At 38.9% G+C, this 15,342-nt stretch overlaps 1 protein-coding gene across 5 annotated transcripts in view; it reads right to left on the bottom strand.

Moving 5' to 3' along the window:
- Nucleotides 1-15,342, bottom strand: part of LOC130571920 (ankyrin repeat and SAM domain-containing protein 1A-like) — a 92,974-nt gene that overhangs the window by 65,571 nt on the left and 12,061 nt on the right. The window lies entirely within an intron of this gene.

Below are 15,342 nucleotides of genomic sequence, written 5' to 3'. Positions count from 1 at the left end.
TAAAAATGATAATACATTGAAACTGAGCAAGCTTTTCACCCCATCTAGAGTACATTGTAAGCAATCAACAAAAAACTACACCACTCCCAATATAAAACAATAAAGCTGGCCACAAAGCATGATAAATTGATGCATGTGTTTGCACAAAAGCTTTGTTTTATTCTGGAAGTGTTCTAATTTACCGCGCTGCATACTTGCAGTGTGCTAACAGACGCAGTGACTGAAAGCCTGGATTGTGGTGGACGAGGCACTGATAACCTGGGGGGGGGCTAATGCCATAGAAATGAACAACCGAGGACAGTGATGTCCAGAAGCAAACCATTCTGAATGAATCTATTGGTCAACACTATATTTTTATAGGGCTGCTCATATAGCCGACTATTCCTTATTCGATTAGAGGACACTTATTCGAACAAATTTTAATTTGTCGACTGTCGCAGCTTATCTTTTTAAACATGTACGCACCACATAGCTGGGTAAATGTATTTGCTTTTTCAGATATTTCATTCGAATAGATGAAATAAGTGCCTGCAATATAGTACATATGAGCGCGACCGGAGATGACAGAAAAAAACATAGAGAGCAGCGGTTTTATTTCTGCTTTGACAGATGTGAGACAGCGCCGAACACTGAATGCGTGTTAGAAATGGCATGGTGAGAAAACATTCTGCTTGGTACGTTTTTAAACCACACTTTTAGGTCTTTCGCCAGCATAGTTTAAATCCTGTCTGGCTAGTGCGCTTCTCATAATGTTTACGCATGATGTCCGTATGCGGTCTCTTGTGGCTGTTCATTAAACGCAGCAAAAACAAAACTCAAAACAAAAGGTGACAGAAAAAAGCCAAGTCTAACTACTTAAGTCTAAAGGTCTTTGAACATACAGTCCGAAATTTTCGTATGCGTTTTTTCGTATTAGGCTCTCGTTTCTACGGTGTCTCTGAATTGTTAAAAAAGGCCACTCAAAAGGCTTGACGGATGCAAAAAACGCAGAAAATCAAACCCAGTCCGAATTTTTTTATGACGGACGAAAATATCGGAGGCAGTGTGTAAATGTGATTGACACAACGTGAGGTCGTATTTATTTTTTAACGTGTGGAAATTTCGGGTGCAAATTTCGGACTCAATGTGCAATGGGCTTAACACCGCGGCGCTACTCTCCTATTGCAACACTCCCACGTCCTGCCAGGGACAAAAATGTATAAATTGCGAACATCTTAATACAATAAAAATCGAACTATACACTACAACTGGGTAACTACTACCTTACATGCATAACAACCTGTATTATAGTAATTTAAAGGTTACATATATTTTGCAGCTCCAGACAAATTTTATTTGGTGGGAGAGGGCCCAAAATGGCTCTTTTGGTCGCAGAGGTTGCCGACCCCTGGCCTAAATGAACGACTACGAGTCGACTACAGAAATCTCTAGTCGGGGACAGCCCTATATTTTTATGGTTCTTTAAACAAATCATAATTCTGAATCTAACACCATTACATGATAGAAGAAGCTGTGCAAATACATTCTGCTGGTATACTTGTCCTGAGCTTAAAACACTTTTAAAATACTGACTGCTTGTGTTTCTTATCTGCTAACATCGCACCCACAGAATACACCACCCAGACAGCATCTACAGGCTGTGTGATGCATAGTGAGATTTTCAAGATGACACCTACCCATCACAAGAAAAATCTATAAAGCTGATCAATTTATACATCAGTTCCAGTCAAACTTTATTATCATCAATGACCAGAAATCTGTGTGCATGAAATGATCTGGAAGAATCTCTCTCACTGTAGCTGCAAATGTATCACGTATGTCAGCATCTATATAGGATACAGGACCTGTGATAGGAAATGTCCCTGATTCACAAAGACAGTAAAATCATGAAGCAATTTGTGTCACACATACTCGCTTGACATCATAACAAAGTATCACATACGGTATGAACAACACTCGAGGAACAAAAGAGGAAGCTGAAAGGAGAAGCTGGCAGTTGGTAGGCAGAGAACACATCTCGTGATGTCACTCAAACTCATCTGACACTCCCATCGCTCATAAGTTCAGTGTTCATCTGAGGTAGAAAGCAGCATTACATGGGGAAGGAATGACAAAATTACACAAACAGAGAAAATTGTCGCTGGTTTATGAACTGACCTGTGTCAGCATTACATGTGTTCAGATTGCAGCTTTAAACAAGACAACATATTGAATTTACAAGACACAAAATAGGTGACTGACTAAAACAAACAATATGATAAACGTGGTTCTGACTGTTTGATAGTGTCTTTTATTTTTTTGATAGTGTCTTCACAAAGGAAGTGACAGGGCAGTGTGGTTGAGCTGGACCTTATGACAAAAGACACAGAATTCAAAATGATTTCCTCATTCAGCACACTAAGGAGAAAATCAAACTATATACACAACATGCCACTCTGCTTATACAGAAACATACTACTGTAAAACATGTCGAAATAACAAAACAGCATTTTAGCTAAAAGCATTTAGCTAAAATGTAACTGTTTGCTACAAATGAACTGTACATTTTGGGCTAATAACAGGCTACTGGATAAAGTTTTCTTAAGCTTTACAAGGATTTACAAGAAAAAAGGCAATTAGATAGATTTTTAGATTTATCATTAAATAGTTTTGCATTTTTACCATTGTCAGTTGGCCATCACTCTTTTAACAGGTCATCTACAGCATGCTTGGCTCACAGTTTTGCATTTATGAATTTATTTCATTCAAAGCTTGACTGTGAACAAATGTTTGTCTCTTAAAGCAACACTTTGTAGTTTTTCAACCTTAAAATAATGTCTCTAAGAGTTGTTTTACTGCTGAAATAATTTTAAAGGCAGGGTGGGTGATTCTGTCCAGAAACATTTTTTGTCATGTTGGTTGGAAATATCTTTACATCCTGATAGCAATCAATAACTATAGTGGTCAAATAATATTTGTATAATTATATATCGTCTGTGAAAAGCGTAGGACCAAAAAACGTTCGCCCAATCAAAACATTCTGGCCGAACGCTGTGACTTGGGCGAACATTTTTTGGTCCTACGCTTTTCACAGACGATATATAATTATACAAATATTACTTGTCATGTGTACAATTTCAGCCAACGTATTTTGCATACCACTGCGCACCCTGTTCACACAGACATCATACGTCATCAGCGCCGCATCGCGCTCACGTCCACTGTGTCAATGTAGGGAGAATGGTGCACAATCAGCGACAATCAAACTTTCCTGTAGAACCGACAACAAGTAAATCTACAAAAGGAAAGTCTGTTTTTGAAAAAGCAGTGACGAAAAAACATCTGGATCACGAAAAGGAAAAACTCGAATTAACATCGGTTCAGTTTTTACACGATGGAGACAGCTCCGGCAGGAAAAAGGGTCTGAAAGACGATACCATGGTCGCTCTCTTTCTTTTGGACAGGTATGTACATGCTTCGAGAAGAATTTAATGTATTTAGTTTGTAATTCGTGATTTATGAAATACATTCATGTGTTTGGAGGAGGCGTGGCTTTGGACGGCGAATCGCATGGAGGGTGGGATTATAGTTTCAGTGCTAGCAGGCTAAAGTTAGCACCTTTCCAAATCAACCACCCCACCCACCGGACGAATTCTACTGCAGCTGCAACCTGAGCAAACACACTCTACACCGGATGTGGCGCGACGCAAAAAAAGACAATAGAACGCATTTGAATCGATTACAATTTACAATTTTGTTCAAACTGGATGCGGCGCCGCGACAACAATCCCATTAGAACAAGTGTCGTGTTGCGCCGGTCGCATCCAGTGTAGACACGGTGTTAGTTCTGTGTTCGGGTCGGTACACACAGCTCCGCCCATCACCTGCCTGCGGAAGAGTGCGATATGGTTTCCAAACAATGTTTCAGCATTCGACGGTTTCATCAGATTAGTAAATAAATACATGTGTATTGCGCTGCCCACGGGGAAGCTTTTACAGCGACATTATTTACGACACTGGTAACAGACAATTGCACGTATCAGCCACATGGGGGTACCGTGAGCAAAAGTTCTATAGTGTTGCTTTAAAAAAAGATCTGTCTGTATTAATATTGTCTGTACAACTCTTAAAGGCTCATGCTTTGCAACTTGTAAATTGTAATTTGATTTGTTTGTGGTGTATTTTTTTTACTTTCGCAAAGCAACCAACTTACCTAAAACACACTTGTAAAACTTGAGCTCCATCACTGTACATCATAATAAAAATAATAGATATGTAATATGACATCACATTCCACCAAACGGGCATCTCTGACCCACTGAGTTTATGGGATTATACTTTTGTGTCTTTTTTATACAATCAAAAATTCTGTGTTTGAGAGTAAAACTAATTATTTTGTAATTAAAAAATAAAAGATCGCAAAAAAACTCCGAAATTGATAACAAAATTATTTGCATTGCATGCAAATCTTTGAAATTTTTCTTTGTGCACTTCAAAAACGTTTCATCACGACACCACAAATGTTGCTCTCTTTTCTGCTGTCTTTTTTTTGCGGGTCGAAAAGTTTTGATTGCGAGTTGAAAAGTTTTGCTTGCGAATAAGGCTGAATCTCAGTGGGCGGTCTCTACGCTCCAGGATGAAAGACCTCAATTATTGGTCAATTCAATCGAAGTGCCATGACCATTAGCCTCCCCCATCATGGCCGCCAGAGCGGGGTAGCAATATGAAGAGCAACACGTCATTTGCAAGGTACTTTGGCTCATTATAATACCTTACTTAATGTTATAAATCCTCTAAGTTCATAAATGTGGATAGCTCGTGTGTAACCATTCATGTTTTAATCTAATTATGTAACGTTGGCTACTGTACTAGTGATACCTCTGTATAGTTTTTATAGCTAGTAACTTGATAGCTTAGCCTTAGATAGTAGCTTTAGCTTCTAGAGTCTGTTAAACTAACTTAAGTTGTTTTATGATTGCTGTCTCAGCGCGATAAAGTTAGTTTTGAGTGAGATTAGCCTGCTCGCCCTTGTTTTATACAGGCAACAGTCTTACACCGATAGTATTACCATTCTTTCGTTTAATAATATGCACTTAGTGTATACAGACATTAAACATTTACTCAAAAATGTTGACACATAATAGAACAGACATAACTGATTTTATTATTTAGTATAACGTCACTACTGAATAGGTTTAATATATGAACCTTAATATATAACCTTCAATATATGTCCCACTTTTCAACTCGCAGGCAAAACTTTTCAACTCGCAGTCAAAACTTTTCAACTCGCAGCCAAAACTTTTCAACTCGCAGCCAAAACTTTTCAACTCGCAAGCAAAACTTTTCGACCCGCAAAAAAAGACAGCAGAAAAGACAGCAACATTTGTGGTTTCGTGATGAAAAGTTTTTGAAGTGCACAAAGAAAAATGAAAAATTTCAAAGATTTGCACACAATGAAAACAATTTTGTTATCAATTTCGGAGTTTTTTTTGCGATCTTTTATTTTTTAATTACAAAATAATTAGTTTTACTCTCAAACACAGAATTTTTGATTGAATAAAAAAGACACAAAAGTAATCCCATATGAGCTCAGCATTGATGGTATCAAGGCAACTGGCACATGTTGCTGCCAGGATGGAGGAGACTGCCGGACGGATCATCCAAAGCCTCTGCAGTGCTGTTGTTTCACACACAGGTCATTTTTTACCCCACAAACCCACTTAACTGTTTTAGACAACAAAATCAACAATCAACAACACCAACAAACCATACAGATAAAGTTTTGATACCTCACTGGGACAACAGCTACTATTTCACTACTTTATTACACACACTGTGTTTCTAAACCTACAGGCTGAGAAAGAGACAGAGAGATGTATACACAGCATGGCGTGCAGTAAAGTGGAATTCTTGGAGTAGTTTTAAAGCACTTTGGAGACTGGGAATCTCACAGGGTGGGAGGAGGAGGTCATGTGACACATAGGCTGATCAAACAGGTCAACACACAGAGCTACAGAACAAATTGGGGTTGTTCAAAACCAATATCAGTGCAATATTATTATCTTTGCCAATTTGTATACCACTGATTAAACTAATATGCTATTGAATATTATTTCATTTAATCAGTTAAAAATGATTGCAAACAAACAGCTTTCTCGTGTAAACTGTGCTTCAGGTTTTAACACATCTAAAAGTATCATGAAGCATCACAAAAAAGATGATATTTTAAAGAACGTTGGTAACCAAACAACATTGGCTTCCATTGTATGAGACATTTAGCAAAATACCATCTTTTGTGTTACACTTGTGTTCCATCTTCTTTTAAGTCATATAGATTTGAAATGAGGGTGAATTCATTTATTTTTGGGTGAACTATCCCTTTAAGACGAACAGCAGTTTCATTTCCCACTCGAATGCATTAGTACCATGTTTTTGTTAAAGTATCTGTACATTTGATAAAACCGACAGCTTGCAAGACCACATTTTATTATGCAAATGAAAACCTTATTTCACTACAAAGACATCTGCGCTTCGTAATCTTGTGGCATATTTCCTTTTGCATGTGAAAGGCATGCCCGTCAGAATATATTAGGAAACAGAGAGAGAGAGAGAGCATCTTAGAAGAGAAGAAGGCCTTGAGTTGGCACAAAGGCCCAGAGCTCAGCCGGCAGTCCGCTTCAGTGCCACTGAGCACATCTCTGCCTGGAAGCCAGCGGGGAAGCTCAGCCATTCACAGCTCAGATTAAAATAATGAACAGACGAGAGGAAACTTACATAACAGCTCTAATAATGTCAACATTAAAAACGTTACCGGCGAAAAGCCCTTCTTTTAACCCAGCCTGCATGTGGTAAAACCATTGTTAGTTTCAGTGTTCAACGGTGTACTACACTTACAAAAAACTATATTGCTCATTGTAAGTTCATGTTACTTCATAAATTTCCTTATGTTAACAAATACAACCTTATCGTAAGGTGTTACCAAAAATGCTTTATTCACCAGGTGCATGCACACAAGTAACTACCGTCATGATACTAAAAAATACAGTTCAGTTAGAATCACAACGGTATTTACTACTAACATAGGTTTGCTTTATGTCTTATACAGTACATGAGACCAACAATAACTGATGAAGACAATAAGTTACAAGTGACATGAGGTACAAGGCATCCAACACATGACAATGCATGGAAGCCTTCAATAATCTGGAGGCTTTTATAATAAGACTCATCTCAAGGGCATGAGTCACCAGCACAAGCGGATCATCTTCATCCTCAAAGATGAACTGAACACAATACAGAGGGAGAGAGGATGAAGGAGAGCAGAAATGTAAAGAAAACACAGACGCTGAGGGAATGGAATTGAAGGATTCTGGCAGTAAAAGATAATCCCTAATTTCCCAGAGGTGGTATCGCCTCAAAGACTGGAGCCTAATAGAAACTGGCTTGCTGTAATCTGGCGTCACTTAAAGACATGGAGGTGAAAAGAAAATGTGAAAATATCAAGTGCTGTGAACTGCAGGAAATGAAGAAATCTGCAGAATTCTATTTCTCAAATGCCCTGTCATAGCTTTCTATAGTGTGTTTCATCAACTCAAATTCAAGTCCATGTAAAGCTAGATTCAGCACAATAGGTCTCACTTCTATTTGGGAGGTTTCCACAAATACAGGCATATTTTTAAATATCCCATTCAAATGAAATAATAGGAAAGCAGACGAAAGTGAGGGAACAGGTGAGGACACAATTAACTCGGTCTCGGATTTCTCCTTGAGCCAATTAGTGGTGTGGCGGACGCACTGCTAGGGATTAGCCGTATCTCACGGCACACAGCCAAGACGTGGCTGATACACGGTGCCCACTGCCAGGGCACTGGAGTTAAATTAAGTGCACTGATCACCATGCCAAAAGCAGATGCATCATTGGTAGTGGTGAAACTGATCGCGGTTGATCCGTGCGGGTCGTGCTCTACGGTTCAGTGTGCATGTGACCCTCGGATAGCATACAAACACTCTCTCTCCAGTATCTCAAAGAGTACAATATGAAAGCCCATCTTAACATCTTATCTTAACTTAACTTAAACCGCTGTTTAAAGCTAGCTGTAAAAATAAAGTAATGTTGTGATGAGTCAAAGCACAAATGACGCAATCCACGTGCAAACGGGCACCACTTCAGCAATTTTGACGCGCCACCCACTCATAATTCGGTAACGCACTTGAGAAGACGAGAGAAAGCCAGTCAAGATACTTACTCCATGATTGTCACCTCACAACACCCGTCACATTTATAATCTGATCTCTAGATATGTTTACTCTGCATGTTTATATCATATTTATTTGTTATACATGTTGTCATTTTTTTTAAATACTGCATTCATACTGTATGACCTAGAAGATAAATGTGTTAAATTAATCTGTTGATATCTTCAGGGTATTTTCACAACTTCATTTTTATAAAATTCTCTAAACTGCTCATATTATAATAATAAAACTATGATGAGATAGGGCTGGGCGATATGGCAAAAAAGTAAACTCGATAGTTTTTTTCTATATTGATCGATAACGATATTTATTTCGATATATATTTAATTAAAAAACTGTATTTAAAAGAATCTATTTTAAATACAGTTTATTAACAAAAGTTAACCTTTATCCAGTTAAAATTCAATTAAATTAATGCACTGTTGCAACACAGAGGATATTAGGCCATAAACAACATGTACCAGTTCATTCAGTCTCATTTTGACTCAATTGACTCGTTAAGTAAAGGGAGTGTTCATTCAGTACATTCAACCAATGAAAGGGCTCCGTTACTGTGTACATTCGAACGCTATTGGCTCAGCACCTGCGCACATACATAACGCTGCAATAATGTCTTGCTCGAGTAGTGGGATTCATTCAATGCATTCAGTGAACCTTAGTCTTTCAAAAAGACATCTCACATAAACTATAGTACATTTCTTTAATCATGCAAGCATCTTACATACAAGGTTCAATACTTTAATGTGCACACAAACTCACTTCATTACATCTCTTATCTGTACAGGGCAACGCTGGTTTGTTTCATAAGCACCAGATCATGTTAGCAGATATGTTAACGATGGATATAAAAACGTTTGTGCTTGAGTTTCGAAGTAACTCGCTTGCAATTGCGCCTCAAGTTTGTTTTGTTTAACCGGCGATTGCGAAAAAAAATAAGACACTTGATAAACCGCGTGATGACAACTCGAGGTTAGTTTCACTTTCGTTTCCGCTTCCAGTAATGTTTTCCTCCTCATGTCGAGTTTTCTTTGCCAAGTGCAGTATGAAATGGACTTTGTACTTTGACGCGCATGATAAAAGCTGCACGCTGACGCGTTGTTGCGTTTATTTCTGCTGTCTGTTAGACTGTAAGATTAATCCATATCGAGTCAAAATGCCAATAGCTTATCATCGTTTTTGAAATACATTTTATCGCGATTCGATATGATATCGTTTATCGGCACAGCCCTATGATGAGCATTTACGTTAGCTGATCCGAAGAATGACCCTATCCTTGACCCAAATCTGAAAATGATCCGAAAACGTAAGTTTTGCAATCCGTCGCACCACTAATCATTGGCACACATCCGTCAGAATTCCCTTCATCCATTACCAACGGTTAGCCTTTCCTTTATCAGACGCCAAATTGGTGTCCTGCATCACCGCCGTGTACAGATTGTAAGCATGCTGAAATGCATTAATTTGATAGGCTTGGAACAGGTTAAGATGGACTGGAAAAAGCTGCTTTTACGTGGTATTCCCAAACCCTTTGACCAATGAATTTTAATGATTGTCCCTGTCATTTTTGAATACTGCATAGGGCCCTAGTTCTCATCTCAAGGTTTGAAATATTAAAAGTATACCTGGAAAAGAGTGTTCACCTTTTTGCACTTCCTCTATACAACATAAAGTTATATACATCTATACAGCACAATTTTTCCCATGAGCCTTTGTCTTTTAGAGCAAACTAAAAACATACCAATCCATGCATAATAACCAAACGAATAATATTTTATTCTGTTATGGTTGATGCTATCGTCTTATTGTCCATTTCTTTTATTCAAATTATTATTGGACAACATAATTAATATTAGTAGTAAGCTAGTATAATACAAAACTTGAAAACTGAGACTCCTACAAAGTCACACATTCAGTAGACCTAAAAGTTTCAAAATAGTAATAAAGCATTTATAGTGTTTGTGCCAAACAAGAAAAAAGCAGATGAAGTAAAAACATTAAATCTAATAACGTGACAAGGCATACCAAGCCACTGTCTCACATTTCTAACATGGTTTTGGGAAATCCAATAAGCATCCAACCCATACACCCCAGAGCAGATGCCAGGAAGGGGTGACTATAATCCTAGTCTCGCGGAGCCAGACCTGAAGGTCTGGAACTTATCGCCGCTTTCTTTGGCAAAGGCCCACCCAGGAAGTCATATGACTGACAGGTAAAGCAACCAATCACGTTTTGTGCCACGTCATGTTTAGAGGCGTGGAAATGTCCCCGCAGTAACAGACCGGTGTACATTCACGAACGTGTTGAAAGTTAACAGCAACAAAATGATTATAAGTTTATGCCGTGAACCTTGCATACTTTTAAGAATTAAGTGTTTAGTCGATCGTGATGAATTCTCAAAGCAACCGTTGCAAACACGACAGCTTCCTTCCAGACCGGATCCAGACGGATGTTGTTTCCAGACGGACCGTTAAATAACGCGACACGCAGGTCTCCCGGAAATCCTGTGAAATTCAACCAATCAGGTGACGACTTCGAACATGCTGAAGTGTTTCCAGAAAAGTGTGCCTTATGCATCAGACGTTTAGCCAACGGTCCGTGGGTGTGACGTCTGAGGCTGAGACTACTATAATCCGAACACCTTTTGCCAGAAGCTTGGGGTGGTCTAGTATAATAGTTAAAGATCTGGAATAGTAACCAAAAGCTTGTCGTGCGAATCTTGCAAGAAAGAGCGGTTTCAGGAGTAACCTACAATTGTTATGTCCTTAAACAATACACCTAAAGGCCGAAGTATGGTCCGTCAGTCCGCGTTTGCATGCCGTCCACATGATGCATTTTTCGACATCAGAAGGGTCCGCGGCCGTCCACACACCCCGTCCGCATGAAGCCCATTTTTTGAGACCGTGATGAGTATGCTCAAGAAGCTGTGCGGACGCGGAAAGTCAAGTATACCCGTGGCTTAAGTCTTTAATGCTCAAGGGAAATCGTCCCTTTAGGAAGTCCACTGTAAATCGATTTGGGTACATCTGTAAATAACAAAAAAATGACACTCTTACTGGGTTTCACGCAGACTGGTTTCAGTCCCATTACAATTAGCAGTGGCACCATTCCAAACCAGCAGACACGATTGCATTTCATAAATTAAAATTCTGTCTGCAATTAAACATACCATTCAGGACGGGTCCGGCTTTGAATGTACAGTATTTAATGATCTCATCATTCAGAATTACACAAACCCAGTGTCTTACGAGCAACAGATGATTCATCTTTGGACAGATTAAAATACATTTGTATTTCATAAATCCAAAACCTGAAAGACCAACGGAAGAGCCAAAAAGCATTTTAGGGCATATTTCCAAAATGTATTTTAGAGTGACCACAGATAACAGTCAAACAGACTTCACATTATGAGCACCAAACGCCCCACTTCTTCTATTTGGAAATAGGACACTTCTGTTCCAGTTTGGCCGCTGGAAACCAAGTTCAGTGTGGCAGTGCCAAGAGACTAAAACGAAAAGTTGCACAGATGCTGGAGTTGACCTTCAACCTCTAGCACAAGCACTGACAATTCAACAAATGACAAACCAAAGGCAACCAACACGCACAAAGGATAACAGTTAAAGACAGACATGCAAACAGAAAGAAAGACCTCAGTGGTTTTATGTTCACAGTCAATGGGTAATTCGTTGACTAAGCTGATGCAGCCGGCGAATGTTGTTAGCACATAGCATGCTAGCTACATAGCACATTTGCATTCACCCAAAATACAACGCATGTACGCGAATGTGTTTAGTAATCTCCGAAAACAGTACTTTTCTGTAGTTATATTTTCGGAAGTTACTAAACACACTCGCCAACAGGCGTTTTGTTTTGTGTAATAGCATGGTAGCTTACCTAGCATGGTAACTACAGATACTGATAACATTACTCAACGACTGAACTGCTCAACAATTATGTGCATTACGTGCATGAACTAAGGAATCTGCAACTTTTGACTGTAACTTTTTGTGGTTTGGTTTACAAGCATTACACACATTCATGACGAGGCACGACATACGGCAACATTACCTTATCTTTTGGCTACCTTACGGTTATAAATTGTGAGCCAGTAGTGCACCACTGAACAACCTGAACACAGCCTAATAACAAATAAGCTCAAAATTACAGGACAGTAAGAAAAATGTATATTTATGACTTATAAATCCAGTAGCAGGACGGCTAGGTCTCCATCCGCTTTGCGACCTGTTGCCAATTTCAGCTCGTGCCACCTAGTGTAAGCCTGTCCGATATTTATTCGTGTTCGGGCTTGTGTCCGATCACTGTCTTTCTATGCTTTGCTCCCGCCGACAATACTCTCTTTGGTTTCTAGGTTGTCTCTGCTAGGGCTGGGCAAAAAATCGTTTTTTTAAATGAAGTCGCAAAAGCCGCAAATCTATTTTTTTCCTTTAATATTTTCGCAGGCACTGAACATTCATTAAAGTCCGGGTAAAGAGAATTCTGAGAATTGTTTCTAAACACATTACAGATTAGAAATGTATTGCTGAAACACATTACAAAGACACAGAAGTATGTAGTACTGAATTGTGGAGTTAAACCGTTAAACAGTTTTTCACCAATTCTCTGTTCAGGATTTTTTGGGCGGGGCTAAAACGGGGGATCGATGATGCAATGGACCATCCAAGCATGCATGGCCCCTCCCCTACCACTAGAGCGCCTAGCATCATCAGGTGTTCTGCTCAATCACACTTGACTTCTTTTTTGAAGCTGTTAGCGTCTGTTTTAAATTATAATCCTATGGAGTAAACGGTGTTTTCCAAAAAAGTTTTTGATAACTTATTTTATTTACTTGTTTTTTTCTCCATTCAAATTTGGCTGGGTGGTTAATAACACACTTTTCTGTTGTGTGACAAACTCAGAACACATATTTCAATGTCACTTTACTCGGAATTTAACGTAAATGTTATTGCTACTACTATCCACTACATGTCACTTTTCTTTTTACAACGGATGTTAAAGAGTAAGTAGCATGAGATCATGAAAATTACATTTCATGCAGTGTGTTATGTTGCCGTGTTTGAAAGTAAGCTGTCTGCCAAGTTGTAAGTCCGAAGGTGAATAAATAACAAAGTTATTGGCTTGTAAAAATGGGAGTCGACTCTGAATCATGCAAACAAGACATGAGCTAGTCCGAGTCTCTAACCGCCGCGTATCTACGTCACTACACATAGTCCCCGCCTACGTTTTGCTGGGACTGCCGGGAAAACTTCACTACTAGTCTCTCCTCCCCCAAAACACTGTCGCTCGTTCGTCATGCGTGTTTATCATGTCTAGAACCTGTGTTCTACGTTCTGAAACTAAGTCCGTCTTATTTCAACTACCAAAGGAAGAACTTCTGAGGGAACAATTGTTACAATTCATTTTTCAAACGATACCAAAGGAGTATAACCCCAGGGTTTTACTGTGCGTGCGTCATTTCACCAATCTTGGCACGTTCACTGCAGGATATGTGAAACGACTATCCTTGAAAGAGGGGGCAATACCAACCTTATTTGGAGCTGTTAGCTCCACCGAATCACAACCTGTAAGTGTAAATATTTATTTTTGTCTTAACTTCAAGAAATATTTGTGTACCTTATGTCTGTGTTTAGCTAACGCTTATATAACGCTATCATTAACATGTACCGTTATTTCTGGGGTATTACAGTTTGTTTATCTTGCTATTAACTCGGCTAATTTAATTGTTCAATCTATTAACTATCAAAGTATTTATTTCAAAAACTGAGTCGAATACTATCTGTATTGTAATAACATCTGAAGATACGAACACCGTACACTGTATGCCGTGTCAACTAGTCCAAGTATAATACTGTTACAAGAGAATTGTAAATGTCCTTTTTCTTACTGGCATCTGCAGAAGGATCAATTAATTTTCCAAATACTTTCAACGTTTATGAACTTAATAGAATGTTTTATGAAATCATTTTTATGACATCCAACCACCTGTAAACCGTAATCCAGTAATGATGGTAGGCGTTCCATTTGCGACACATGATGAACGCGTTTGACCAATCACAACAGACTACACCATCTGACCAATCACATGACACTAGGCTAGCGGATAGGAGGGGACTAGACGGATGAATCGCGGAACGAATCATTTGCGAGTCAGACAAGAAGTATGGTAAGAATAACTGCCTATTATTACGACATAATAGTGTTTTTACACCTTGTATGTACATAAACTTGTTGTTGGACACTCCATAAACCAAAGTAGGACCTTAAAAATCATATGCTACTTGCTCTTTAAAACAGGGAGCATTTTCTTCATTTATTGCTTTATTAACATGGTGGATGAGGGTGTGTTGTCGAATTTAACATCACCTTCACTTAAAAGGCAGAGGTTCACATGATTTCAGCCTCTCTTTACAGCTCATTTTGTGCCATTTTGTTGTTATACTGTCTCTTAAATGTAAATTAACCTGAAGGTATGCGACTGTTCTGTTTCAATATACCCCAGTGCGGTTAAAGTTTAATTTACAGGTTTGTGGCTCTTCATTTCATTTTTTAATTCACCATTGTAATCTGATGTTTACTGGTCTTTTTTAGAAATATCTATAGGATTTGTATTAAATCTGTAATCACTGACTCGAATCGGAATATCAGAATCGATACCCAGCCCTAGTCTCTGCCATGGCGTTGGTTTTGAGACTTGCATATTAGATATTAGCTGTTGGCTAACTTCACCCAGGCTACGAGTAAAATATGTGACGTATGCCGTAAACCAGGTCACACGCGTCCGCAGGCAAGGGATGAGTGGGGCTTTGTGTACCGACCTGAACACCAAAGTTACAGAGCGTGGTTTTAGCAGGAGGCTGCTCAGGTTGCAGCGGCAGTAGAATTTGTTCGGTTAAGAGTTGTTCTACAACTGAAATCATTTTGGAGGCATAATTTTAAGGTAAAAAAACTACAGTGTGGCTGCATATAATAACAGCAGCACAATAATAAAAATGTACAATAGCAATAAATGATGCGGAGTCATGGCCAAAATCAAAACATTTAGGTTTTTCCCAACTGCTGATGGGTGTGATGTTCTGCTGACAGTGAGGA

This window comes from Triplophysa rosa, linkage group LG21 (assembly GCF_024868665.1).
Source record: "Triplophysa rosa linkage group LG21, Trosa_1v2, whole genome shotgun sequence".
NCBI lineage: Eukaryota > Metazoa > Chordata > Actinopteri > Cypriniformes > Nemacheilidae > Triplophysa > Triplophysa rosa.
The sequence above is the reverse complement of the archived record's forward strand: the minus strand, read 5'-3'. Positions and strand labels throughout refer to the sequence as shown.